Consider the following 15002-nt stretch of genomic DNA (forward strand, 5'->3'; position numbering starts at 1 on the left):
CGTGTAGTTCATTATAACAGAATTTGGGGGAAAGGATTTATTGTGTTATATTTTTTACAGTGATAGATTTCTATCTTATTTGTGCAATATTTATATTTTTGGAAAAGTGCATTTTCAGGGTTAAATAATGTTTATTTTCAGGAAAATTCTTAATTGTTCCCAAAATACAGTTATACTGTCAGTGTTCTAGTTTTATTGAAATAGTTATCCTTAGGGGGAGAAGAATGTTTGGATAAACTAGAATAGGGGTAATTTAACATATCTACGTATGAAGGGACTTGAAATTATTCATATTTGTCGTTGATGTATAATGCTAGTATATAAGGACAACTTATATTTTAAGCAGTTTATTAGCTGTAAAAATATTCTTTGAGGTTTTATGGCGTTGCTGAGGATTCATTAAAGAGTAGATAGAATTTCTTAATGAAAAAATTTAAAATGTTTATTTGAAGCAGTTTTGTACATGTGTGTATTTTATGTTTTCTTTTTCTGACTAGCAAATAGATCCTTAATCTGTTTCAGTTTTCTTCAGATAAGACGTAATGCATCAGAATTGTATTGTCTGATAAGCATTTTCAAAAGGCAGTATTTAATTAATGTCAGGACTTAGTTTTTTTATTTAATATCATTTTGAAGTAGAATTTCAGTTCTCAGCACCACAAACCACACTTTTGATATTTCATTAACATATGTGATTTGGCTTAGTTTTACTTTCCTATTTTCATGGTTAGAGTCACTTGGAAGAGAAACATGCAGCCTGATTCAAATGTAGTTGCTGAGACTGATTAATTGACTGGTTGATCGTTTATTAATTTATTACTGTTTGTAAATGTCTTAAATTTTAAAAATCTTTCTTTGATATTTGCTGTTACTCTTTTTTATTGGATAGCTTTCATAATAAACAAATATATTTACTAATTTTGTTATCCTGTGATCCTCAGATTTTTTTTTAAATTTTTATTATTAACATTGTGTGTTATTGAGTTGCTGCTAAGCAGAAAAATGACTTTTTCAATTTTGATAAAAATTAAAGATTGGGGGTTTTTAACAAAATATTATCTGAATTGTAAATATTACTATATTTTATACTTTTATTTATCTCAAACCTAGCCTTCTTGACTAGCTATTTAAGTTTATCAGTCTATTCTTGCATTTAAAAAATAATCTACAGACTTCCTAATTTTTCTGACTTTTTAAATATTTTTCAGAGTCAAAAGTACTTAAAATGTTAAAGAATAAGAATTTCTTTTAAATTTATAGTTATAAGTCTGTAAATAGAGTCATATAAGTTTAAAGATAATTTGACAGAACAAATATTTCTATTTCTGTTAGTCATCAATTGATATGTACTTACTAAGTTTTTAGCTTTGTATTACACATTCATAGTAGGTTAATTACATGTGGAAATTTTTTTTAATAGCTGGAATTTTTGTAAAAACTTTATGGGCTAAAATCTTACTTATCTGCTAATAGTGTCTGATGTCAAACATATATTGGTGATTAGATATGTGGAACCTGGGAGACTGGAGCTCTTTATTAAGCATAATATAATTTCATTTCTTGATTAAAGTTTAGATGCTTTCTTATTTTCCAGAAGAATGGCTAGGGAATATAGTCTATGAATTCACCCTGAACCTGGTTAAAACTCTTCTGAGAATTTTGATAATTGAGCAGTTAAATCTAAACTAGGAGCTGAAGTGTCATTACATGTGTCATTAATTTTTTTCCTTAGATACATTACAGGTTCCTTTTCTAATCAAAACATCAATTTTGTCTTTTCTTCTCTCTCCATCCCCCTTTTTAAAGAAAAAATTCCTTCTTAACTAATTTTATCATGTAATGAGAAAAGCAGACTTACTAGGTAGGTTGAGCTGAGCCAATTTTTCCTCTGTGTGTTAGTTGCATATGCTTTTCTCAGCTTGCTGCTTCAGTGGAAGCAACAGTGAATAAACAAGTATCACCACAGCCCTTGTTCTTGCTCTTTACAGTTGGGAGCAGGGTCTGAGAGATTGCTGCTGCTTGTCAGCTATTGTACAGAATAGCATCAATATGCAATAATGGTGGCCAGCAGAGCCTGCACCCACCAGCTTTTACAGACCAAGTGAGAGAGGCCAAACTGTCAGTGTAATCCATATATAGTATAATGAATACATTCTTTGACAAAAAGGTATTTTATTCCCAAAGCAGCTTAAAGAGAACAGTAGATGCTTATAGTTCTTAGACTTTTACTGTTTTTTACTATTTACTCTGGTTTTAGTTCATTTAATTTTTATTCGGTTAATTCCATCTGTTTGAATGGAAAACTGTCTTGATTCTGAAAGTATTTATGGTATGTTTCATGCCTTGGTAGGCTAGAATAAATTATTAATAGTTAGTTGCTGATAACACAAGTTAGGTAGTACACTTGAGGAAAGAAAAGTTGACTATGGCCACATAGGAGTGTTTCTTTCACTTTGGGACCATATGCTAAGCCCCATATTATCTTTATTTTATAGCCCAGTCTAAACAAGGCCAAATTTTTGTTGATTTCACTGTAACTAAAAAGAACAACACCCTGTACTACTTGGTGTTGTGTACAAAGACAAAGCAGGCTGCAGGTGAAAGTGCGTAAGTCTTTACTTTTTCACACTATTAAAATAATGTCTTATATCTGAACTTTGTATATGGAAAGTTCAGATTATTCTAAATCTTTTGGAAATAGGGCTCTGTAATTTCAACTAGTATAAAAGAGTGTTTTTGATTTCTAATGATTTGAATTTGCACAGATGTGCATAACCTAAATACTATCTGTATATTTTTCTCCTCTTTTGTATCCAAATTCCAATAGGTTGTAGTTAAAGGGAAGTGAATATTGGATTTCTGTTACAATTCTGATTTCATTTGTAGCATTCTTGGTGGAAAACTACAAATGGTGTTTTTGGTGTGTAAGCCTAATGCCCCATCTTAAAGTCCAACATTTACAATAGCATTCTTTTAAAAAGGTAACCATGGGGTGTTTTGTTGGTTGGTTGGTTAGTATGGGTTTTTTTTCCCCTAATACTACAGTGTGTTTTCATTAATATGTTGATGTAATTTAACAGATAGCATATTAATTACTGTTACCTACCCTTAACCAAAAAAGTGAGTTACATAATGCTTTATATTGAAATACCTTGTTTTTACTACTAATTACTGTGTAAAGTATCTGTGGACCACCTGTACCAGAATAACCTAGAATAAAGCATTTTTCCAGATGTGCTCAATCAGAATCACTGGAGCTGGACTTAGGAATTTGTGTTTTTTATAAGCACTACGTGAGTTTTTTTTTTTTTTGAGAAGCACCACATGTGAGAACACTGCCCAGAATGAATTAGGGAAGGATTCTTCACACTAATAAACCATTTACATTTTCTGCTTTTTTTTTTCCTCTAAGCTCAGTAACTGATTATGAATCTTATCATTTGTAACACAGTAGCTCTAGATTAAGTCTTGCTATTTCTTCAATCATATGAAAAGAACCTATATTATGAGAGCTTATTTTTTTACTCAAGTACCTTGGACCAAATTTTAAGTATTTGTTTGGAACATTTAGTATACCTCTATTTAACCTGTACTTGATGAAAACAGAGGGAATTGATCACTTAAGAATTTTTTATATTTTCAGTTCGATAGTAGCTATTTATCTTAAATGTACTTCTAAATTTGTATTGGAGAAAATACAGAAAGGAGAACTTTTCATATGCTGCTTGTGAGAGCATTTGGCAACATCCTACTAAAGTTGAAGGATATACATAGGCTTTAACTCAACAATCCCATTCCTAGATGTTTTAGATAAACTAACACATTTGTAGTAAAGTCTTATTTATTTTTACTTTTAATAGGAAAAAATTGAAAGCAATGTAAATGTTAAGTAACAGGAGAATGGCAAATTTGTGAAACAGTCGTGTGATAAAAAATGTTTATTATATGGCTATTATAATGAGAGCTATGTGTATCATCACAGATGAATGTCTTCAGCAAACAAAAAAAAGTTGCAAACGATTAGATGCAGTATGATAACATTATGTGAAGCTTGAAAGCAATGATATATATTGTTTGAAATACTTGAATTTGTAATAATAGTGTAAAAAGATGCATAGGAATTAAATACCAAATTCAGGATTGTGATTATGTCTTAGGAGAGAGGGGAATGGGATCAAAGGTATGGTACAAAAGGAACTCAACTATATGTGTAGTCTTTTTTTCTTTAAAAAAAGAAGGTAAATAAATAAAAGTAAAGTAAGTATGACAGAATATTAGAATTCAATACAGCTGCATTGGAGGGCCAGGGGTAGGATGTGGGGATTCATTTTACTATTCTCTTGATTTTTCTGTGAATTTGAAATATTTATTTTTCAAATAAGTTTTAAAAATGTACTGTCCTTTTCGGTGAAGATATTCTACAATAAGATATACACTTGGAATACTCCATTAAGGGCATGGATTGGATTTATTCTATTCTATGTCTTGTAGTAAGTGCTTAACTGTTAGTTGGTGTACAAACTACAATTATAATCATGGCCCACAGAAATCAAACATTCTAACCAACTTAAGTTGCTAGGATATTTTTAAACTTTAAATAAATTCTTTTATTTTTGAAGATGAGCCATACTGTTTCCTTCCTTTGCAATACTGGCTTTTAATCCTTCCTACTCTTATAAGTAAAGGACAACCATGGAAATAGTTTCTCTTTTTTTATCACTACTCTTTCGTTTACTCTTTAATTCAGGCAATTTCATGACTGTGTTTTCTTTTCTTTTGGCCATAGATCATAGCATACTGTTTTCAGAAATTTCTTCATGCATTTTAAGCTCCAACTTAAACTTTGTATTTCTACTGTATTACAGTAGAATTCTTGGAATTGGGCAGTATACAGATTTGTAGATTTCATGTGTATGTGTGTGAGAGAAAGAGATTGGTCAATGTTGAGGTATGATACTGAATTTATCTTAAAATATCTGCAATTATATGATGTCTTCCAGAAGCCTCAGTGTGCTCCAAGTTAGATATTGAAGTGTGAGTTTTAGTTACACTTACATATTTGACTTTTAAACTTCAAGAGGGTGATAGTAATAGAAAAGTGAATTTAAAAAATTAATGATAGTACTCTGTACTGAAATATATAAATGCTGCTGCTAGGTATTTCTAACCTGTGATTGTTCAGTGCTATATAAGGATCAAAAAACAATGATTGTCAACCTCAGTTGAAAATGTTCTAACTTAACATAATGCGATCAAATTTTTTAAGTCTTCCCTCTTATTTTTTCCTAGGTGAATAACAACAAAATGAAGACCATAATAAAACAAGCCCCCTACTTAGCCCTGCAATTCTTACCTTGTAAGTATTAACTCACAGTCCCCCTGCCATTGCTGTAAAAAGTTACTGTTTGGTGTCATATTTTGCTTTATTTCTGAATTTTTTTCCTACCATCCTAGAATGACAACTTTCTAACCTCCCCTGACCCCCAACACACTGAAGTTTGATGTTAATTTAGTCCATTTTAGAGCAAAAATAATGTCATTGCCTTGGGTAAGTGTTCTGTTTTGGAAAGGATTTTACAGCCAGGCCCTATCATCTCTAAATCTGAGAATCATAATTTTAAACCCTTTTCCTTCAAAAGAATTTACAAATAAGTAGTGGTCTTTTTTATTATCATCATTATTCAGGTTTATTGACAGTTATTTTATGGTTTTATAAAGTGGAAGTGTCCTCTCCACTGGAGAGAGAGTTTTTTTCATTTATCTGTTTTTACATTTTACTAGATTACACTTCTGACTTCTTTGTGACGTGCTTAAAATTTAGCTGTTAAACTTCAAGAGGTGGGAAAAACAGGAAGGCAATCCCTTTTCCTTCCTTTTATATATACACATGCACACCTCTTAGAATAAGAAACATTTTTACCCTGATTCATTTTACTTTTGAGAAACTTGTAAATGCTAAGGGAATAATTCTAATAGGTTAGCTGAAATTAATATCATACCCCTAGAAAAACTGTCAAAAGCAAGGTTATGGTAAATGCACAAGATACTTATTTCCCTAAATTTGAGACCCTAAAATCAGTTACCAAAAAGATTCATTTCCATGTATTCCTTCAGCTAATTTTACATCTCTAAATAAACTCAACTGCTACTGTTTCTGTTCTTGATATTGAGGGATGACCCTGTTTAAATGAAAACTAGTGCTTCAGGTGCTTCTCTTACATTACCTCATACCATTGCATTAGTGACCCAGTAATAATGTGTATTATTATTAAATAATGTGTATGTGTCAAGGAGTGACTTTATGATCATAGGTCAGCCATTGAGCTCAATTAAGTAGTTTTTAGGGTGTGAATCAATTAAATATTGAAAATTTGTAGTAATGAGCCAGTTTGAAGAATAGTAACCAAATGCCACTGATCACTTCTTTTTATAATTTTTTCCCTTTATATTTTTGTTGCTGGAAAACTAGAATGGAAACATTTGCAAATTCCCAAAGAATCCTATATAATCCAGGCTTGGCTTTCTTAATTGGTCCCTTGGAAGCCAGCTCAGCTTTTCTTCAACTTAAATCTTAGGAAAAGAAATCTTTTCAATTGGTATTGCAGTCTTACTGTAGACTGGAGGGCAGTCCACTTTTCAAAAAGAAATAGGTATCATTAATTTCCAACAGATTTATAAGTACAGGTAACATCACATTCTTAAGCTCATTTCATCTCCTTTATAAATTTCTGAGCAAGCAGCCTTGCTTGGATACTCTCCAGCATCTTTTAAAATAGGTCATTTGCGGTATTTCATAGTTGAAATGCTTACTCTTGTCTCTTCTATGTAATATGCCTGGAGTTACTTTTAATCTTAGATAGTAGAATAGCGTTGTTTCCAATTAAACAGTACCCTGAAGAATAGGCACATAGTGACAGTGGTCATTGATTCTTCATGATTGTGTGTGTGTTCCGTCTTTCTCTCTTTTATGTTTATTTTACGCTATTGTTTCTTTCTTTTTTAATATTTATTTATTTATTTGGCTGTGTTGGGTCTTAGTTGCGGCACACGGGATCTTCCTTGAGGCATGCAGGATCTTTCATTGCAATGCATGGGCTCTTCGTTATGGCACGTGGGCCTCTCTCTAGTTGTGGTGTGAGGGTTTTCTCTTCAGTTGTGGCACTCAGGCTCCAGAGTATGTGGGCTCTGTAGTTTTGCGGCACGCAGGCTCTCTAGTTGAGGCCCGCAAGTTCAGTAGCTGTGGCACACGGGCTTAGTTGCCCCACGGCATGTGGGATCTTAGTTCCCCGACCAGGGATCGAACCTGCGCCCCCTTCATTGGAAGGTGGATTCTTTTTACCACTGGACCACCAGGGAAGTCCCCATTGTTTGTTGTTGTTTTTTTTTTGGTTTTTTTTTTTTTTTTGTGGTATGCGGGCCTTCCTCTGTTGTGGCCTCTCCCGTTGCGGAGCACAGGCTCCGGACGCGCAGGCTCAGCGGCCATGGCCCACGGGCCCAACCGCTCCGCGGCATGTGGGATCCTCCCAGACCGGGGCGCGAACCCGGTTCCCCTGCATCGGCAGGCGGACGCGCAACCGCTGCGCCACCAGGGAGGCCCCCCATTGTTTTTTTAAGATAGGGATTTTTTTGAACTATTCACTGGTGGAATATGGATGTTCCAGAAATTGTGGAGTATTAGTGTTCCATATGTTTAATACTGTAAAAATTAAATAATGATAGTGTTTTTGATTCATTTTTACAAACTGAGTAGAGATGAAATATTTTTCAAGTTTGTTTTTCAATTTTAAGCTCTTAAACTTTTGTTGCTTAACATAAAACATTCAGAAATAGTCACATTTCTTCCTACTTTTTCTTTTTTGAGCTATGTTTTTTGATTTTTATATATTTCTGTTATGTGAATTTAAAATAAATTAATGTATCATTTGGTGCTAAATAAAATAACATCTTTAGGTTCATTTTCAGCAGTTAATATCATTGCTTCTGTCTCTTTAATCTACAAGAACAAAAATTTTAAGAGATTGATTTTGTAAATAGGAAACAAAAGATAAAGCAGAAAATTCACTATTCAATGCTGTCAAGGTTAGTAGTCCTGTAAACAAAAGTGATGGAGATAAATTACCTTGTAATTCAGGAGACTTATTAAATTTGCCTGCTATCCAAGAGATAAGCTAGTGAAAAGAAATGACAACTATTTCTCACATAGAACTGGTTATCGTTTTTAGAAATCAAGTTATCAAGTTAGCCATAGAATAGCAATGGCATGTAATTATACCATTATAGAAAATATTGTCAGTTCTTGAATTATAAATAGTGTAAATGTAGGATTGACTGAAAGTACTGGAAATAAAACCAGAATGTTGTTATCAGTAGGACAGTAAGCAATCAATATGGCAAATGATATAAAATCTGTTGTGTTTTCACTGAAAATGTAATGCTTTTTTTATGAGTCCCTAGATGTAACTGAAATTTCTCCTATTTTTAATTTATTTGTGATGGAAATTTACTGGTGTAAATTACTGTCTACCTATGCCATTCATGGGGAAATTTTAATTATCTTGAATAATTTTATAATGTGAATGTTTCTGAGAGAAAGACGTGTGCCAAAAGAGAAAAAAACAAATTGCTTTTTTGGCACTTGGATTAGTAAAGAGTGTTATAATCCAAAGCAGAAAATTTTATAAGGATGCTAGGTACTGTCAGCATTTGGTGGTAAAGAAGGATTTGCAAACTTCATAATATCATCAATTGATATTAATATAGTAAACATATCATATCTAAGCTCTTAAAGCTGTATATTGTTTTACAGTTTGTGAACATAGAGAAAGTTGACAATATGCAACAGCCATTTTTCAGTCATTGTTCAAATAACAGCTATTTTTGAGAAGTAGACAATGCTTAATCAAATGCCAGGTGTTCCTGTCCTCAAAATTTTATATATTTGACACATGTATGTTTAAGAGAATGAGTTAAATTTGAGCTTTAATGTTTAAGGCAGTGCTGTGTTTCTGATCTCACCAGAATTATAGCTATAAAATTTGAATTTTAATGCCAAAACGATAGAAAGGGAATAAATTCACTGTTTTCCCACCCTGAACAACTTCTCAGTTCAAGATGGGTGATTCAAAGAAGAATAATAGAAAACTTATTATTTGTGAACTTACTTTGGGTATTTTCTTAGGAAATGAAAACAAGGCAGAATTTAATAGAGGCCTTGATTTAAATAGGAAATGAATATACAAATATAATGAACTCTAGTATGATAGGGATTTCAAGTTCTAAGCATAAGTACAGTAGGTAACATCCCAGACTGTTCTCTGCAGTCTTGCCCTTTGCCTATTTGTCTGAAATTTGAGTCTTCAAAATTATCTTCCTGTAAAAACAGGAATAAATTAAATGCAGATTGACATAAACATATATCCACTTATCAGCAGTCACACCTGACTTTTTGCCTAGACTGTCAGTTTCACTCTTCCTGTTATATCCAGTAAGTTTATTAAAATTTTTTTCAGTTTTGTTTTCCTTAATTTGGCTCTACAAGCTGTTTCTTATGCCTCTGGAATTTGGTGCCCTATAGTCAGAACTTAAAATTGGCAGTTTGTCCTCCAAATCCTTTACAAGACAGCTTAGCAAAATACACTGAATTTTTCTAAAAGTCAATTTTTAAACTGATCTGTATTCATTTTATTTTAGCCCTCAGAATATTAGAATTAGAACCATAATAAATAGACTTTTTCCTTAGTGTTATAAATTGTATTTATGTCATTAATAACTCATAGAAAATAAAATCCTTGTAAGAGAGCAAGTTTCAGTTTAGCATACAACTTAATTTTGGGCCCTAGATTTATCTTCTAAAAATAGTTTTTGTATCTTTTCTCTAAGCTAAACATACCCAGGTCCTTCCACTGGTTCTCACAATATGAATTCTAGACCATTAGTATCTTGGGTATTTCACTTTGGATCTGCTACATTTTGTCAGTATTCCTTTTAAAATATTGTATATAGAACTGAACCTAGTATACTCTATGTGTTTTGAGGTACAAAATACAGTATGTCTCTTATGAATAAGATACTTCTATTAATGCATCCTGATTCCACTTTCTCTTTGTCATCAGTACTGTTGGTTCATGTTCAATCACAGTCCACTGAAACCCTAAGTTTGTCTGAGGTGTGTTTCAAATCCTACTATAAATTTAGATTCAGCAGGTATTTGTTGAATACTTGTTCACTACTAGATGTGCTCATAAAAGTTTAAGATTGTGCAGTCGTAACTGCAGTTTCGTGAAGTAGGCATTAATAGGCCCATTTTACAAAGAGGAAACTGAGGCTCTGTGTACTGAAGTAATTTATCCAAGATCTTGATTCCTAAGGGACAGAGCCAGGATTCCATCTTGGGTCTTCTGCCTTCAAATTTACTGCTCTATGTAATTGCTGCCTCAATAAATTATTTCTACTATTCATTTCATTGATGAAGTTAAAAATGCAGAAATTGACCAGTGAATTCCACTGCACTCAGGATGATTTAAGAGCTTAGGAGACATGTCTAGAACTTCTTATTTTCTGATATTTTTAATAGGTTTTTTTTTTTTTTTTGGTTTTGCATCTAGTCATCAGGGCTCTTACCATATCTACTTGTTGAAGGTGGCTCTTGTTTTAGCCAGCAAACTTGGAAGGAGAGATTAAAGGATGTAGGCACTATGAGGTTTCCAGTGGACTGAGATGTAGGAGTGGAGAAATGGCATGGTCCATACCAGGAAGCATTGCCACATAGTCCAGTTTGAAAGGAGGATAGGTATGAAATAATGAAACCAGTTATCTGCTCAGCACAGTACTAAATCCTGGGAATAATAGTCTGTATTCAAAACTTACTGTGAATGGACAGTTCAGTATCAGAAACCTTCAGAAAGGTTGAAGTAAGAATCCACCAGAGAAGATAGACTTAAATTGTCCTTAAAAGTAGGGATAAGTAGAAGAGGGGTTAGTGAGTATTTTAGCCTCCAGCAGTAGGTTCAGTGAAGATTCAAAGATGAGGTAGGAATATACAGCTTAGGGGAGGAAAGAACTGAAAAACAATTTATTATAAGCATCTCAGTTCTTGCGGGAGCCTTGAAAAATCACTCAGTGGGAGAGGATAGTCACACTCAAAATGATGAGTAATTGTGTTTGTTCCACTTGCTACTCACCTGGTGGCCACAGTAGCATCAGGCTTGATCAGTCTTTTGTCCACTCACAAATAGTTCATGTGCTTCTCTAACTTACAGGGACCCTTTTCCACTAAATATATAGCCACCATACTTTGAACACACTAACAAAATTAATAATAATCCCTTACTATAATAATATCTAGTTCCTGTTAAATTTTCTGATTATTTCAAAAAGGTCCACATAAGGCAGTTGGTTGTCATGGCTTTTAAAAGATATCTTTTAACTTGAATTATAGAGTGTTTTCATTGGCGAGAAATAGAAAATACTGGTTAGGTCCTGATTATATAGACCTTGATACTAGGCAGAGAAGTACACACTCCACTTTGGAAACCACAGATATATTCTTGAATATATGAGTTTCAGGAAGTTTATTAGTTGACTAAAGATGGAAAGTCAAGCTGAAATGCAATTTTAGTTATCAGGTACTTAGACCTGATTTTAAGGTATGAAATTAAGAATGGCGAAGAAATTGATGAATTGCGATCTCAAAGAAAGGGTCAGTTGGTTTTATTGACCAACTGAATACAAGGAATGATTGACACAGCATAAAAATTGTAAAGAGAGAATAGCAATGGGTAAGTATCCATAATTTGAATGCAAAAGAAGAATGTGTCTAAGAAGAAAAAAAGTTAAGATAAACAGCATATTTATTTATGTTCTCATCAAATTTTTTATATTGCATTTCTTGGCTGACATTATGGTATATTTATAATTTATTCATGTCTAGGGAGTAAAGTCATCAAAAATTAAAAACTCAATATAAATGTTTAGCTTGTAAGTAGTTTAACTTTGTATATAAGGAAACTATTGTTAGGAAATCTAGTAATAAAATGATAACATATATATAACTCTATATATTGTACTATATATATATATATGTTGTGTAAATATATATATCTCCTGACTTTTCTGGAGTAAATTATTTAGATTGAAATCCACTTCACACAGTTTTTTAAGTAATCATTCATTAATTTCTTCATCAGAAAAAAATCAGGGGAATGTAGCAGCCGTACAAATTTATATTCACTTAAACTGAAAAACTAGGTTTTTTTGGATTATAAGACAGGCTTTCTGGATTATATCTGAATATTATTTCAAGCCTGTTCTCAACAATGAATTTTAAATGTATCTTATCTAGTTAATAAAATCCTTGTTTTTAAGCATTTGTATCCAAAAAACAGAAGTAAAAGAAAAGCAAGTTTTAATCTGTCATCTGTGAATTTTATTTTCTCCAGGTATAATATCTATATATCGTACCACTTGTGTAGTATTCCACTGTCCTGAGCAAGGATAGTCACTCTGTGGCCCAGGGGCTATATATAGCCAGCTCCTTAGAGGTTTATGTACATAATTTGAAGCATACCTGAAGACAGTAATTACTATTATAAATTGTGTTATACCAGATTAAAAGTAAAATTAAGTATTTGAAAAATCTAAAGTAATTTAGTGACACATAAAGGATATGTGTAAACAACAAAGTACCATATTTTCATGACATGTATTAGCATCTGAATATCCCTATCATGTGACAATGGAAACTGTCTATAGATTAAAGAAATTTTGAGTTTAAAATAACCCCTTCCTGAAGGCATAATATAAAACCTGTTTTGGCACCCCAAAGTAGAAGATTATTATAAATGGAAAGGAAAAATCAAAGCTTACCAGCTCGAGAGATTATTGTTGCTGTTGAATACAGGTAAAGAGAGATGTACCTTCCCTATTTCTGGAATTGCTCCACTGGAATCTTTCACTTTATTAATACATTTAAATAAAGAATTTCCATATTTTTCTGGCATGTGGAAATAAATGTTTTCTAATATTTTAAATTTATCAGGTTTTCACATAGAAAGCCATTATTTTTGTCTCAAAGAGTTAAAAATAGAAATAAAAATAGATAGGAAAAAATTTTTCTCTGAGTGTTTATTAAAACATCAGTGATAAAATTGCAATATTATCACAGAAAGTAATAACCTGTAAGGGATGAAATTAAGATGAGAGAAATTATAACATGTTTGCTGATAGGAATGATCCAATAGAGAGAAAAATTAAAGATATAGGGGAGAGTGTTACAGGAATATCTTTAAGTAAGCAAGAGAGGAAAAAATGTAGTATAAAAGGGAAGGGATTGGTCTTATGAACAGTGATTGTTCATCCGTAATTCAAAGAAAGAGTTATATGGGGACAGATACATGTATGTAGATAGGTGTGGTGGAAACTGGCAGAAATTCTCATAGCTTCTGTTTTTTGAGTGAAAGTGAGGACGAAAGGGAGATATTGGAAGTTTGAAGAGAGAGAAGAGACACCTGTCTGATGTTTTTCTAGAAGAATGAATGAATGGGCCAAGATTGCCAGACAGCTATGAACCGATTTTAGGTATAAACGATTTATAAAGTAAAATTATTTCTGTTCACAGATGACATGATCTTACATGTAGAAAAACCTTGATTACACACACACACACACACACACACACACACATAAACGTGTACACACACACACACGCAAAAAAAAAAAAACCCCTGTTCTAACTAATAAGCAAAATCAGCATTCAAAAATCAGTTGCATTTCTGTGCATTAACAGTGAATAACCCAAAAAGCAAATTAAGAAAACAGTTCCATTTACAATAGCATCAAAAAGAATAAAATGCCTAGGAATAATATTAACCACAATGGTGAAAGACTTGTATACTGCCAACTATATAACATTGCTAAAAGAAATAAAGAAGACACAAGTAAATGGAAAGACATCCCATGTTCATATATTGGGAGTATTAAGATGAAATACTACCCAAAGTGGTCTACAGATTCAGTGCCATGTGTATCAAAATCTCAATGATATTCTTTGCAGAAAGAGAAAAATACATCCTAAAATTCATATGGAATCTCAAGGGACACCAGATAGCCAAAACAATCTTGAAGAAGAAGAACAATGTTGAAGCTCTCACAATTCCTGATTTCAAAATTTAATATAAAGCTGTAGTAATCAAACAGTATGGTACTGCCATAAAGACAGACATATAGACCAATTGGAATAAACTAGAGGCCCCAGAAAATAAATTAGGTGCCCCAGGCCCCTTGCATATATATGTTCAAATGATTTTCAACAAATGTGCCAAGACGATTAAATGCGAAAAGGGCAGTCTTTTCAACAAATGGTCTTGGCAAAACTGGATATCCAAAAGAAAAGTTGGACACTTACCTCACACCATATACAAAAATTAACTTAAAATGGATCAAAGACCTAAATGTTAGAACTAAAACAATAAAACTCTTAGAGGAAAACATAGGGGGAAAGCTTCATGACATTGGACTTGGCAATGATTTCTTGGATATGACACCAAAAACACAGGCCTATGCAAAAGATAAATTGGACTTTATCAAAATTTAAAACTTCTGTGCATCAAAGGACGCTATCAATAGAGTGAAAAGGCAACCTACAAAATAGAAAATATTTGCAAGTCATGTATCCGATAAGGGATTAATATCCAGAATATATCAAGGACTCCTATAACAGCAACAACAAAAAACCTCAGTTAAAAAGTGAGCAAAAGACTTGAATAGACATTTCTCCAGAGAAGATATACGCATGGCCAATAAATACAAGAAAAGATGCTCAACATCACTAATCATTAGGAAAATGAGTATCAAAACCACGAGATAGTACTTCACTCACATTAAGATGGCCATTATCAAAAAAAAAAAAGATATGTCTTGACAAGGATGTAGAAAAATTGGAATTTTTGTACACTGCTGATGGAGGTGTAAAATTGTACAACCACTGGAAAACAGTATGGCAGGTC

The sequence above is a fragment of the Physeter macrocephalus genome, chromosome 13, assembly GCF_002837175.3.
Source record: "Physeter macrocephalus isolate SW-GA chromosome 13, ASM283717v5, whole genome shotgun sequence".
NCBI lineage: Eukaryota > Metazoa > Chordata > Mammalia > Artiodactyla > Physeteridae > Physeter > Physeter macrocephalus.